Below are 12580 nucleotides of genomic sequence, written 5' to 3'. Positions count from 1 at the left end.
GCAAAGGCTTCACAACACCAATGCCAGCCAAGCATCATCTGGGTCCCGACGACAATGGTAAAGAGTTCGATCAAGAGGTATACCGCTCCATGGTTGGGTCTTTGCTTTATTTATGTGCATCTAGGCCAGATATCATGCTTAGTGTTTGCATGTGTGCTCGATTTCAAGCGACACCAAAGGAGTCGCATCACTTAGCTGTGAAGCGAATTCTTCGATATTTGGCTCACACCCCAACTCTAGGATTATGGTATCCAAAGGGCTCAGAGTTTGATTTGGTTGGATTTTCGGATGCTGATTATGCTGGCGACAAGGTTGATCGCAAGTCTACATCAGGCACATGTCACTTTCTGGGACGATCACTTGTATGTTGGTCTTCAAAGAAGCAGAACTGTGTATCACTCTCCACTGCTGAATCTGAATACATTGCTGCTGGATCTTGCTGCGCTCAGCTTCTGTGGATGAAGCAAACACTCAAAGATTATGGCATTCATCTGAAGCAAGTGCCACTTTACTGCGACAACGAAAGCGCCATCAAAATTGCCAACAACCCAGTTCAGCACTCGAAGACAAAGCACATTGAAATTCGTCATCACTTTCTCAGAGATCATGTTGTGAAGGAAGACATTGATATCATACATGTCAACACTGAAGAACAATTGGCAGATATCTTCACCAAGCCCTTGGATGAGAAGAGATTTTGCAAGTTACGGTGTGAGCTAAATATCTTGGAATCCTCAAATGTCCCGTGATCAGGCACACCTCCTAACACTTAAGCATGTTGATGACTTAGATGTGCAACACACGAAGTAGCGTATATCTTCAAACAATGAAGACATACATTCTAAGTGTGAATACATTAATGTGGAATTTGACTTCGGAGCGCCATGATAATTGTGCACCGTGTCTGGGTCTAATACTTCCTATACGGTGGGTAACGCCACCACCAAACGTTCCATTTTGAAGTGTTTCTCTCATGGCGTTACCTCTCAATGTCTTCACATTTGGTTTGGCTTCATTCTCAGTATGTCTTCATGATTATCTTCACTGTGTTGATTATATGGATATATATGTATTGATGTTCTGTCCTCTACAACATTCACTTATAGCTATGTCTTCTTGGTTGAATCTTTTGAACTAAGTGAATGTGATCGGACCCTAACCTCTCTATGCTTCCTATCCCAAACTCTATCTCTCCAAGTCATATGCATTCTGTTGAAACTGTCAAATGTCTTCACTGTGTCCTTGTCAGCTGAAGACATAGTGACAACCATAAAAGTCCGTTTTTAATGCTCATTCCTCCACATAAGTTCCGGAGAAGCAGGAACGACCGCCCGACAATTTAGGCGTGCGTGGGACGTGGAACAAATCCCAATCTTCCTCTAACTGGCCACGCGTGCCTCAAATGCGAACCGCCAGGGGTACCTACGTAATAGCGCAGTGCCGCCTCTATCCCTATAAATACACGATTCACTGCGGTCATTATCTCCTTCTTCCACCCTCGCACGAACCCTAGCGCCACCGCTAGCACTCGACGACGCCGGCGACGAAGCGCTTCACTGCCGCAACCTCTCCGACGCCGTTTTCACGCCGACAGCGGACATCGCTCTCTCCGCCGTCGCCGTAGGTGTCTTCCGTCGCCAAGTTAGGGCACGGAGGATTGAACTGCTCGACCTCAACTCTCACTTCATCTAGCAGTTCCAAGTGTGGTAAATAAAACCTCTTTTTACAGCCTCTTTTGATCCCATAGTTCAGTCACTTTCTGCCATAAGGAGTTTCTCTTCACATCAGTTAGTTATCTTGCTACATCTCATGACATGCCTAGTATATTCACTTGTGCTTCATAAGGTAGTTAGATTCCTCACTTGTACTGATCTGTGGGTTCGTACAAATCTGGAACCAACTTCTTATTTGTGAGTGAATGTCTTCGCATAATGAGGTCTATGTCTTCTAAACCGATTTATCTTCAAAATCTTCTGAGAATGCATATGACCTCTTCCCCTTCCCTCGCACCTTAATGCTGTCACAGGTACATGTCCGTGGGAGAATCCTTTGGTTCTCATAGTCTGCATTCATTTGCAGAGTACTTGCAGCATCACATCAACTCTCCTGAAGCCAGTTCTTGCAAAAGGAAGCCTTTGAAGCCTTTGAACATCTTGAAGCCTTCCAAGTTATTCATGGCTTCAGAAACAGCAGCAAGGAAGGGAGGCAGACAGCGACGTGGCGAAACGTCCAAAGATCTGCCTGATGAATTGGCAGAGATGTACAAAACTGATCCTGAAGAAAGCTATGGTCAGCGCAAGACACGAATCCAATGGATTCGAAGATATTGGGCAGAGCAATGGTTCCGCTACCGCTTCGTCACTCAGGAATATGCGGAGAAGTGCGCCATCAAGAGACCGTGGGGAGACGTACTATACAAAAATCTCGTACCCAGGTCCAGAGTCGAAGCCACTGCTCAAGGCTTCTATCCATGCATGGTGAGAGGACCACAGCCAGCTGAAGCACATCCGTCATCACTTCTCTGGTGCCGCGATGATAATCTCTTCAAGCGCAACTTTCAGTTTGCACAACAATCAGCGAAGATAAATAAGAAGAAATTTGGGCTTGACTTCAACCCTGGTCCCTCCTCACCAAGGGCAGATGGCACACGCGACGCCGATCCCAATATCATTGGGCCGTATGCCAATCTTGCAGGCCTCATCACTCGCATCCTAGTCCAAGGGACTGCTGTGAATGACCCTCCAGCAGATACTGAGTCAGATGACGCCCCTGCTGCGCCAAAGCCGAAGCAGAAGAAGCCAAAAGCTTCAAAGCCAGCCGCTTCTCCCAAGATCGCAAGAGTGAAGCCTTTAGCAACTGCACCTCCTGAAGCCAGTATGCAGTCAGAAGGCTTATCACGAGTGTCCAAGCCCCAAGAAGCCAAGAAGCCTCAGCCACACACAGGCAAAGAGCTCACAGCTGCTGACATTCTGCGCTGCGAAGCCATTGATCTCTCAAGCGATGAAGATCTTGGAGATGATGCTCTTGAGTAGCTCATCAAGAGCAAGGAGGAGGCTGAAATCTTCAACAATCTGCCTCTGTTTGATGTCGCCATCATCCACAACTTCATCGATGAATGGTTTGCCTCACCGGACATTAGCTTCAATGATCTGCAGCTGCCCATAGGCCTCAGCGTTGCCTTTCAAGGTGCAATTGCTTCAGAACTTGCAACAGCCCAGCGAATTGTAGAACTGAAGCAGAAAATTGATTATGAAAAGCCTCAGTTCAAGAAGCACGTGGCCAAGCTCAGCGTGCAAGAAGTGAAAAACTTCAAGATCATGTTGCACGAGCTGAAAGAGAACTTTCTGAAGACACGTGCTGAAGCTCAAGGCTCGCGAGAGCGCATGAAGACTTTGGCTGATCGCTGCGTGCAGGCCTACAATGAGGCAGAGAAGCGCAAGGCACTTGGGCATCCCGGCATTGACCCCAGGATGGCCGCGAAGAAGAAAAAGAAGGCTGCTGTGCCTGAACCTGAAGCGCCAAGGTCAGAAACTACTCCGATTGTCTTCCCCGCTGCAACGACTGGCTCGAAGCCAAAGAGTCGATCAACCGCCTCACAGCACAAGAAGACACGGACTGCAGAGGCTAAAGCTAAGAAGAGAAAACATTCTGAAGCCTCTCCTTCTGAACCCATCATCAAGAAGCGCAAGACCAAGAAATCTCGGGCTTCTCCCACAGAGCCCTTGACAGTTGAACCCCTCTCCGTCCGCTATCCTGACGAAGATCGTCAGTTGACTGTGCATGAACCCAACGCTGAAGACATTCCAGTAGACGAACCCAACGCTGCTGAAGACATTGGTCTCCAAGACAATGTGCAAGGTGATGCAGCCCTTCCTCAGCTTGAGACAAGCGAACTGATCAGTATTGGTCGTCCATTGACGCCAATCACACAAGATGCATCGTGGGCAGATCGCCCACATGAGGAAGATGAGCCCCAACCCACTACAATTCCACCGGCGCCTACATTCCGTAGGCTTCGCAAAGGGCCAAGGGCTCAGGCTGCTGACGACATTCCGGCTGCATCAGCCGAAGAGCATGCAGAGATACCACAAGCTCCAACTCCCCCACACCAACAAGAAGCAGTTCTCCAGGAGAACGTGCCTGAGTCTGCAAATGTTGAGGCTGCCACAAACAACGCCGAAGCAAATGTGGAGCCCAACCCAACAATAGCTTCAGAAGACAATGAAGCTACTGCTCCTGAACATTCTGTGCCTGAGTCTGCTGCCGGACCACAATTCAACTATCATATTGCGTACAGACCCCAGGTCCAGAAGCCGATCCCACGACTGCCAAGGTTCCCAGGTCCTACATCAGCTCCTGGTTCCTTCAACATCAACGGCTTCAGGGCAGATAACACGTTTTTCGACCGCTCCAAGAACCCTTATTCAAGGGAACGGATTGTATCAGATAGGTTCTGGAGCCATCAACAGCGCAGCTATTATTCATGCACCCTATACAACCAAGGCCGCATCTTTCCTCACAAGCGCCTTGAGGTTGAAGCTGTTGCTGGTCTGCCTGGTCTGGAAGAAGCACTGGATTGCTTCAAGCAAGTGGGTTTGCTGCCATTTATCACTGATGAAGAGCACTGGAACAAAGAGCTTCTGCTCCAGTTCTATGCCACTTTGCATATCAAAGGCTATAACAGAGATCCGAAGACATGGATTCTGGAGTGGATGACAGGCAATATCCATCATGAAGCCAATGCTTTCGACCTAATTGAGCTTACCGGGCTTCCCACTCCTGGCGAATTCTTTGAAGAAGGGTGCCAACTCCATGCTGAAGCAATTGAGAGCATATTTCAGCGTCCTGAGCCAGATATGAGTCAGATGCTCTCAATAATGAAGCCACTGCCTCCTAATGCACCCTATCCAACTAGGTTCTTCGTTGAAGACTTAGAGTACCTGCCCAGAACAATATATCACATCATAAGGCGGACTCTATGGCCTGTAAAGGGACACTCTCGATATGCAACAATTGATGGTGCAATGAAGACTCTCATCTTCTGCATTCTTCATGGCAAATGCTTCAATGCACAGGATCTCTTCATCCGTCACTTTGCAGCATCTGCCTCAGAACTGTTTGGATTAAAGTTCTATGCTCCTTGGGTTATGAGGCTGATCAAGCTTCACTCTGCAATCTCCTATCAACCCTCAGCCCGCAACCATAGGATATTTTTGCCAGATGTGGACACATCTGCTGAAGCAATATATCCAGAGCCTGGCAAGCAACCATTAAGTCTTCAAAATGCAGAACACCAGAGCTTCACTCAAAATATTGAAGGTGTTGAAGCTCTCTCCCGAGTGTATCCAATGGCAGGCACCACACGTGCCCCTGCATCAACTGAAGCCACTGACAGCACAGCTGCCAAGAGACCCAAGAAGCGCGCTCGAGCACTCAATGACCGAGAGCTTCTTGTGGCTCTTCACCAAAAGCAAGATAGGCATCACGATTGGGTCAAACGGCAGATGAGAAGCATCATGCAAGACGTCAATCGCATCAGAAATCTGGCAACCAAGAATGCGTTTGTTGCACACGAGACCTGTCGCCGCACTTGGAAAGGCCTCACCATGATGAGCAATGAAGCTGAATTGCAAGAGGATGGCTTTAGAGAGAGATTCCAATTTGACTCCACGCCTCCAAGAAGAGCTGTGATGCGAAGCACACCATCACTTGAAGAGTCAGAATTTTCTTCTTCTGCCGCCACCGTGTCTGCCCGGATTATTGAAGAAGACGATGACGCGACATCATCTCCACCTGCTTCAACACACATCGAATCTGCACCAAGCTCATCTGCACCACCACCAAACACCTCCACCGATCCTGCTGCGCCTGGGAACGCGTAGAAAACTCTATGTCTTCAAACCTTTTTGGTCATCACTGACAAAAGGGGGAGAAGCATGATGTTTATAGTCTTCAAGCGGGTCACTTTGGGCGGGTGCCTCTATATTTTGCTACATTTTGCTTCGTGCTTACAACTCCCGTTTTTGCTACATTTGCTTCTTTGAGTTGTAACACTTAGCCTTGATGGCCGTCTGCTACCTGCTTGTCACTCCGTTATGCGAAGATAAATTCCGCATGTGCGATGATAAATTCCGCACTCATCTCTTACTGCAGACGTCCATTTTCCATTATGCATGTCATTATCTTCATATACTTTCACATGCATAGTGGATTGTCATGATAAGTTGAAGTGGATCTCCACAAGTACAACCTGCCATGTGCATTTGCATTCAAAAGGCAAATTACTTATATGCACATCTTCAGGGAGAGCCCTTGCAACTTATGAAGACAAATTCCTTTACTATTTCACAAATTATGTTCCCCGTTGAAAACTTCAACTAGTTTGTCATCAATCACCAAAAAGGGGGAGATTGTAAGTGCATCTAGTGCCACCCCTAGTTGGTTTTGGAGTATTGACGACAAACCTAGTTGAGGGACTAACGTGTTTGTGAGAATTGCAGGAAAACACAGGTAGAAGTCCCTCATTGATTCGGTTTTATTAACAGAGATGACCCCTAAAAATGTACGAAGACATTGAAGACAATGGTGGTTTATGAAGATATTCATATTGAAGACAATGACATGAGAAGACTCCCTATGAAGCTTATGAAACTCGAAGACTTAGATCCTTCGTTGTTTTATTTCATTTATGTTGTGTCATAGGAATCACCGTACTGTTAAGTGGGGTCCAAGAGAACCAGTCAGAATGACTGAAGTGATGCCTAATTCAAATCCTATGTCTTCGAGCGAAGACTTTGAGAGAAAATCTTGTCCAGAGTCAGACAAGTCAGCCTTACTTGTAGCCCAAGTAAAGTTGCCGTGTGAGTTCAAAATTCGACCGTTGGTACACGTGTCAGTTCCTTAGTGACACAGGGTCATTTTGGACAGATCAGGTCGGGTTGCCAAGTGGCTATAAATAGTCCACCCCCCACAACCATAAACGGTTGGCTGCTCAGATTTCAGTGCACTGCTTTTGTCGTTTGAGAGCAACCCACCTCGAAGCCTTTGAGAGAAAAATTCCTAGTGAGGAGAAAAGCCCTAACCACCCAGAGCCAGAGTAAATTGGTCATCACTTAAGTCTTCTTGTCTGTGTGATCTGAAGACTTATTACACTTGAGGACTGTGCATCCTCCAGATGGTTAGGCGTCGCGTTCTGAGCATCCAAGAGAAATTGTGGATTGCCCGTGAACGAAGTCTGTGAAGGTTTGGGAGTCTACCTTGAAGACTTACCTGAGTGATTGCGCGAGGTCTGTGTGACCTTAGCTCAAGGAGAAAACGGTGAGGACTGGGTGTCTTGGACTAAGTGTCCTTGACTGGGTGTCCGGGACTGTGTGTCCTTTGGTTTAAATACCTAGCCGCTCCAACCAGACGTACAGTTCTCACAGCAACTGGAACTGGTCCAACAAATCATTGTCTTCAACGTGTCACTGGTTTCATCTTCACTTCCTTTCACTTACAGTTATTCATTGTGAAGCCATTGCATGCTTGCTTTATCTTTTGTCTTCACAACATGAATGTATGATCTGTTTGGCTTCATAACTTCTTCCTACCTGATCCTCATTACACTGAAGCTGTTTGTCATTGCGCTTTCACTCTATTGAATACATGACCATGGCTGGCCTAGTGTAATCTAACTTCCGCTGCATAGTAATAGGCATAATCTTCACTGTTTTTCTTCATAACTCTCACGTTTTGAAGACTTTCATAAAAATCGCCTATTCACCCCCCTCTAGTCGATATAACGCACTTTAAATTGGTATCAGAGCAAGGTGCTCCCTTGTTCTGTGTGATTCGGTTTAACCACCTAGAGTTTTAGCTATGTCGACTGCAGGGATAATCAAAGTCTCCGCTGCTTGCCCCGTCTTCGATGGAACTGAATATCCCTACTGGAAGAATAAGATGCGCATGCATCTTGAAGCCATTGATGTCGACCTATGGTATGTCGTCGAGAACGGCGTTCCCAAGGCTGGAGAAGGTGTCACTGCTGCTGATGTCAAGAAATTCGTTCAACTGGACTCTACTGCTAAGAATATCATTTGTGGTCATCTGACCAAAGGACAGTATGGCCGTGTGAGTGCCTTGAAGACATCCAAACTGGTCTGGGACTGGCTCTCCAAAGTTAATGAAGGCATCTCAACCCAAAGAGATCAAAGAATCAGTGTCCTTCACAATCTCTTCAACCGCTTCAAGCGAAATGACAATGAGAATGTCCAGCACACATTTGACTGGCTCACTGACATCACAAATGAGCTTCAAGCCCTCGGCGCCACTGAGATCACCAAACATGAAATCGTCAAGACGCTGCTGAGATCACTTGATAGTTCGTTTGACATCCTGGCCCTGATGATTCAAGAACGTCCTGATTTCAAGACACTCGATCCGTCTGACATACTTGAGAGGCTCAACACACATGAGTTTCAACTTTCTGAGAAAAGAGATATCTACGGTCCAAACTATGGGCGAACTCGTGCCTTGAAGGCAAAAGCTGTCTCCTCATCTGAAGAAGAGTCTGACTGCAGTTCTGATGATCCTGAAGACATTGGAAGAGAACTTGCAATGCTAGTGAAGAAGTTTCAAAAATTCACCAAGAAGAAAGGCTTCAGAAAATCTTCACGATCAAGCTCAAGGAATGATGAAGCTTCTGCTCATGACTACAAGAAGAAAACATGTCACAAGTGCAAGAAAACTGGGCACTTCATCTCTGAGTGTCCACAGTGGGACAACGAGAACAGAAGGAAGAAGAAGAGCAAGGAATATGATTTTGACGACAAGAAGAAGAAGAAACACTCAAAGTCTTCTTCCAAGTCTTCATCAAAGTCGTCATCACACAAGAAGAGCTCATCTGGCAAGGCACGTGCGTTTGTTGGGAAGGAGATGGATTCAGAAGAGGAGTCCGCATCTGAGGAGGCAGAGGTGGAGTCTGAGGAGGAGTCTGATTCTGGCATTGCAAGTCTGGCTACAGCATATGTCGCCAAGTCCATCTTCAACACTGAAGACAATGACTGCATCACCGACACCGACGCAAATGACAAGAACGACTCCACTCCTACCTACTGCTTCATGGCACGCGGTGCCAAGGTAAACACACGCACTACTCGCTATGAAACATCAAGTGACGATGACTCTGAATGTGATTCAAAACCTAGCTACAGAACACTTGCTAAAATTGCAACTGAACAATAGAAAGCTATGGAACATATTCAAAAACTGTTAGACAGAAGCGATGATCTGTTGGGTGCCGAAATGACTCGTTCTGAATCCTTAATTGAAGACATAAAAAATCTTCACGTTAAGTATCAGGAACTTGAAGATCGTCTTGAGACTCTCTCAACTACTCATGAAAAGCTCTCCTATGATTATCTTTAAAAGAAGCAAGATCTTGAGAAGTTGAGAGCGGATCATGAAGATCTTCAAAAGGAAAATGAGTCACTTCGCTCCGAACAGATCAGTCCCGCTCAGGAAGGATTTGAACCGCCATGTCTTAAATGCATTGAGCGTGATAATGCTAATTCTGTTGCTGAAAGTTCCACTGCTACTGCTGTTCGAATATCTTCAAATGTTGATGTGGTAACTAACCCCTCTGCTGAGGATACCACTGCTATTGCTGATGAGAATGCTAGGTTGAAGACATTGCTTGAAACAGGGATGTACAAAAGTCTTCAAGGGCATCAGACATTATGTGATGTCCTCAAAAAGCAGATCCTGAATCGTAACCCTAGGAAAGAGGGTGTTGGATTCGTGAGGAAAATCAATGCAGATGGCTCTTACTGGAAACCTGAGCAGTACCCCAAAACTACATGGGTTGCTGCAAAGGAACTTTCAGCAGATCCATCCAATTTATCTGGCTTCACTTGTGCTAACCCAATTATCATTAATGAATCCTTTGATGCAAACTATAAACTGTTTAAGAATCAGAATGGTGAAGTGTTTGCCAGGTACATTGGTACTAACTGCAGGAATGGACCGCCTATGAAGAAGATCTGGGTTCCGAAAACATGTCTGGAAAATCTTCCTGTGAATGTCTTCATGACACCTCACTTAAAGAAGACAAACCTCGGTCCAAAGGCTTCATACAGACAGAGGACTCACCTGAGTCACACTAACGCAAATGTTTTGCAGGGAAACCATACTCAGGCATATGAATATGAGAGCGGTTCGTCGAACCGTCATGTTCATATGACCAAAAATTATTCTGCTTGTGCCTATGAGTATTATTGTCCCCCTACTAGACTGTTTGCTAAGGCTTCAAAGCCAAAATTCTCAGATGCTGCACTTAGACTTATAGCTTCTAAGCCACCCTTGAAGATGTGGGTGGTTAAGAAAGCTTAACTCTCTTTTGCAGGGAAAGGTCTCCAGCACAAAAACAAAATCTTCTGATGCTATTGCTGGGGACCATAAAAATCTTGTGGGGCGCAAGATAAACTGCCCAAATGGCATCATTATGTACTTTGTTCCTGAATCGCATGCTACTCTCCCCATTAGTCCTAATCTGGACCTAAGTTTTCATAACCCACTGGTTCGTCAAATGTTTATGCTTCACAACACTCTTCGTGAAGCCTATCCCCCTAACTGCACTGTAGGGTACGACACCGGCGACTTCAAAGTCTTCAGAATGGATTATTGACAGTGGGTGTACAAATCACATGACTAGCAGAAGAAGCCTTCTTATGGACTCAACTTTACGTCCATCCGACAAGAGCCACATTACATTCGCTGACACTGGTAAAAGTAAGGTATTGGGTCTAGGTAGAGTTGCAATCTCAAAGGATCAACACATGGATAAAGTCATGCTTGTTGAATCCCTTGGCTTCAACTTAATGTCTGTCTCAATGCTTTGCGATTTGAATATGATTGTAATGTTTGGCAAATATCGCTGCCTGGTGCTAATGGTATCTGACAAATCTCTAGTGTTTGAAGGGTATAGGAAAGGTGATTTGTATGTGGTAGATTTCTCAGCAGGACCACAACTTGCAGTATGTCTTCTTGCAAAAGCTTCAGAATGCTGGCTTTGGCATCGAAGGCTTGGGCATGCTGGCATGAGGAACCTCCACACTCTTGCGAAGAAAAAGCACGTCATAGGCATCGAGGGCGTCAAGTTCAAGAAATATCACTTATGCGGTGCCTGTGAAGCAGGGAAGATGACAAGGGCAAAACATCCCTCGAAGACAATCATGACCACTACTCAACCCTTCGAACTGCTTCACATGGATCTTTTTGGTCCCACTCACTACTCAACATTTACTACTTCTGCATGCCTCTATGGCTTCGTAAGTGTTGATGATTATTCTAGATATACTTGGGTGCACATAATCCTTTACAAGAATGAAGTGCAGGATGTCTTCAGACGCTTTGCAAATCGAGCCATGAACAATTTTGGCGCCAAGATAAAGCACATCAGAAGTGACAATGGCACTGAATTCAAGAACACTGGCCTTGATACATATCTGGATACCTTGGGGATCACACATGAATTCTCAGCTCCATACACGCCACAGCAGAATGGCGTCGTCGAACGCAAGAACAGAACACTCATTGAGATGGCCAGAACAATGCTAGATGAATACAAGACTCCAAGAAAATTCTGGACTGAAGCCATTGATACTGCGTGCCATACAATCAATCGTGTTTATCTTCACAAGCTTCTGAACAAGACATCTTATGAGCTCCTAACTGGCAAGAAGCCAAATGTCAGTTACTTCAGAGTATTTGGCGCAAAATGCTGGATCAAGGACCCACACCACACCTCAAAGTTTGCACCAAAAGCACATGAAGGCTTCATGCTTGGATATGGAAAGGATTCGCACTCCTACAGAGTCTTCAATCTCTTCCACTACAAAGTGGTTGAAACAGTGGATGTGCGATTTGATGAAACCAATGGATCACAAAGAGAGCAATTGCCAAATGTGCTAGATGTAGTTCCAGCAAATGAATCAATCAAGCTTATGGGAACTGGAGAAATTGTACCTTCTGAAGCTCATCCTGAAGAAGAACTTATCATCTCAGCACCTGATCCACATGAAGACAATGCTCAGCCTGAAGATATACCTTCAAATGACCACATAGATCAGCAAGAGCAAAGTCTTCGCCCCACACACCCTCGTGTTGCAAACAAAGTACAAATTGACAAAATACTTGACAGCATCAATGCACCTGGTCCACTCAATCGTTCAAGGGCAACTCAGCTAACAAACTTCTGTGGGCATTTCGCATTCGTCTCAATATCAGAACCCAAGAAAGTTGAAGAAGCCTTCATGGAACCTGAATGGATTCAAGCTATGCAAGAAGAGCTTCAACAGTTTGAGCTGAATAATGTATTGGAACTGGTTAAGCGTCCTGATCCATGGAAGCACAACATAATAGGCACCAAATGGATATACCGCAACAAGCAAGATGAGCATGGTCAAGTTGTCAGAAACAAAGCTCGTCTCGTTGCTCAAGGATATACTCAAGTGGAGGGCATTGACTTCGATGAAACATTTGCTCCTGTGGCTAGGCTTGAAGCCATACGCATACTGCTGGCCTATGCAAATCATCATAACAT

This window comes from Triticum urartu, chromosome 7 (assembly GCF_003073215.2).
Source record: "Triticum urartu cultivar G1812 chromosome 7, Tu2.1, whole genome shotgun sequence".
Lineage (NCBI taxonomy): Eukaryota > Viridiplantae > Streptophyta > Magnoliopsida > Poales > Poaceae > Triticum > Triticum urartu.
This window is presented reverse-complemented; position numbering follows the sequence as displayed.